The 2,365-nt window shown below is 38.1% G+C and overlaps 1 protein-coding gene across 1 annotated transcript in view; it reads right to left on the bottom strand.

The window, feature by feature from the left end:
• Positions 1-776, bottom strand: part of LOC106881814 (coiled-coil domain-containing protein 40) — a 21,519-nt gene extending 20,743 nt beyond the window's left edge. Inside the window, exon 1 of the mRNA XM_014932329.2 lies at positions 673-776. The gene's annotated coding sequence lies outside the window, so the exon portion shown is untranslated. The remainder of the gene's footprint in view (positions 1-672) is intronic.
• Between the last annotated feature and the right edge of the window lie 1,589 nt (positions 777-2,365).

Below are 2,365 nucleotides of genomic sequence, written 5' to 3' on the forward strand. Positions count from 1 at the left end.
ATATATATATATATTAAACTGTTGTATGTCCAAATTTGGCCAAATGCGTTTTTTTCAATAGTTATTTTTGCTTGCAATAGCCAGTTCTTTTGGTCAAACTATCGTATCTCCAGCTGCCAAGATATCAAAAATTGTCAAAGTGTAGAAGAACGGTTTTGCTATGGAATGGTGACTACTTTTTCGTTTTCTGCAAAAAAAGCAACGTTTTGTACTTCGGACACTTCTGCATAATAACAACTAATATACTCTGTGTGTGTGTGTGTGTGTGTGTGTCTTAGTGTCTACGTTTGTCCCACACGCTCGCTTGACAACCGTTGTCCGTGTGTTCACGTCCCACTAACTTCGCGGTTCGGCAATAACAATCCGACAAAATAAATACCAGGCTCAGCAATAATATATACTAAGGTACATTCATTCGACTGAAACAAAACGGTCAAGGAGGTGCCCCAGCATGGCCGTAGTCTAATGGCCGAAACAAGTTAAAGACAAACTTGAAACATTAAAAGAAATAATCCGATATAATCGTCAAAAGCTTATTTGAAGAAAACCTCTTTAGAAAAAACTCCATTTTTCTAAAAGTTATGAAAATACAAATTCGTCGGGGGTGGCCACAATTGTGTAGGCATGCCTTATAATATATATATATTAATGAAAGTATGTTTATATATTTACCTGTTAAATAATATCGATGTCCAACGTTGAGTGTTCGATGCTCCGCTTCGTTAATATGTCGTTGCTAGGGAAAACAAATTGTCATTTACTGCGGACCACTTAACTTCCTGCAACGCGCATTAAATAAACATTCTCCCAAACATGATTAGTTATTTGTGTGTGGTGTGTAATTTAGATAATTAAATATGTTAATTAGCATTATGTGCTCTCGAGCTTCATATTTGTGTGTGTGTGTGTGCAATTAAGCGGATAAACAAATTAGATTTATTAAATATCGAAGTCTTAAGTTTAAATCATTTGAGTTCTTCGAAGTGTCTTCTCTTCTGATAATCTTTGGATTTCATCCGTGGACTATATATATGTATATATATATGTGTGTGTGTGTGTGTGTGTGTATGCTTGTGTGTGGAGGCGCAATGGCCCAGTGGTTAGGGCAGCGGACTCGCAGTCGGAGGGTTGCGATTTCGATTCCCAGACCGGGCGTTGTGTTTATTGTGCGAAAACACCTAAGCTCCGAGGTGTTTATCTTCCATCTTTTGCCTGTTTCAGTCATTAGACTGCGGCCAAGCTGGGGCACAGCATCAAAGAAGTTTTAGTCAAACGAAATCGAGCCCAGTACTTTTTCTATCGATATCTATTGCCGAACTGTTAGCTTACGGAGATGTAAACACACCAACACCGGTTGCCAAGCGGTGCTGGGTGACAAACACAGACTTACAACACAACACACACACACATATATATACATATTTTTTTTTTAAACGTTACTACTTCATATGTATGCATAATCTTTTACAAGTTTAAGTCATTAGACTGTGGTCATGCTGGGGGGCACTATCTCATTGACTGCAGAACTTATTTTCGTTTTTAACCCCGATACTTATGCTAGCGGTCTATTTTGTATTTATTCATATATATCTAAATTAATAAACATAAATGTCTGTCTGTCCGTCTGGGACCCCTGTATCTCAGCCTACATTTGTTCTACATAGACATATTATACCTTTTTGGAACCAGGATGATTCTGGGATTGAAAATCTGCCCTTAATTTGGTTCTTGACCTTCCAGCATTTAAAAGTATTTTGGCTGCTATTTCTAGCAAGTAAAGCTTGGCTGATTCACACCATCTTGGTTGGCGTTTGTCAGATGACATCAGAGATCAAAGCGGAGATAAATGACATTCGCTTCTTTAATTTCACATCGAGATAAGAACTTTGGGACAAATTGGCCAACAGTTGGAATTCAACTTGGGACTGGAACAACAGAACGATTGCATCACAGAATTAATTCTCATCCGTCCTTAACCTCTCATCAAACACCACCAGGGTATTTAGTCATTATAGACGTATTATAGTCATGCTATTTAGCTCTCTTTAGTTTGGGGTCCCAGGCCTCTCCAGGGGCCAGCTTAAAAGTCTGCATGGAGTGCGCCTTTTTAAGCGAGTATACACATAAAACAGTGAAGCTTGGTGCAGTACTCCAGCTTGGCAGATCCTGTCAAACCGTCCAACCCATGCCAGCATGGAAGACGGACATTAAACCACAATGACAATGACGACGACAATGATGATGATGACAAAAACAACAAACAAATTAAATAAAGTAAAACAATTTTATTTTGTTTTAAACTATTGTTTTTTTGGGGTTGTTTTTTTTTTTGCCCTTTTTTTAACGAGAATTTCCTGAAACAAAA

This window comes from Octopus bimaculoides, chromosome 28 (genome assembly GCF_001194135.2).
Source record: "Octopus bimaculoides isolate UCB-OBI-ISO-001 chromosome 28, ASM119413v2, whole genome shotgun sequence".
Lineage (NCBI taxonomy): Eukaryota > Metazoa > Mollusca > Cephalopoda > Octopoda > Octopodidae > Octopus > Octopus bimaculoides.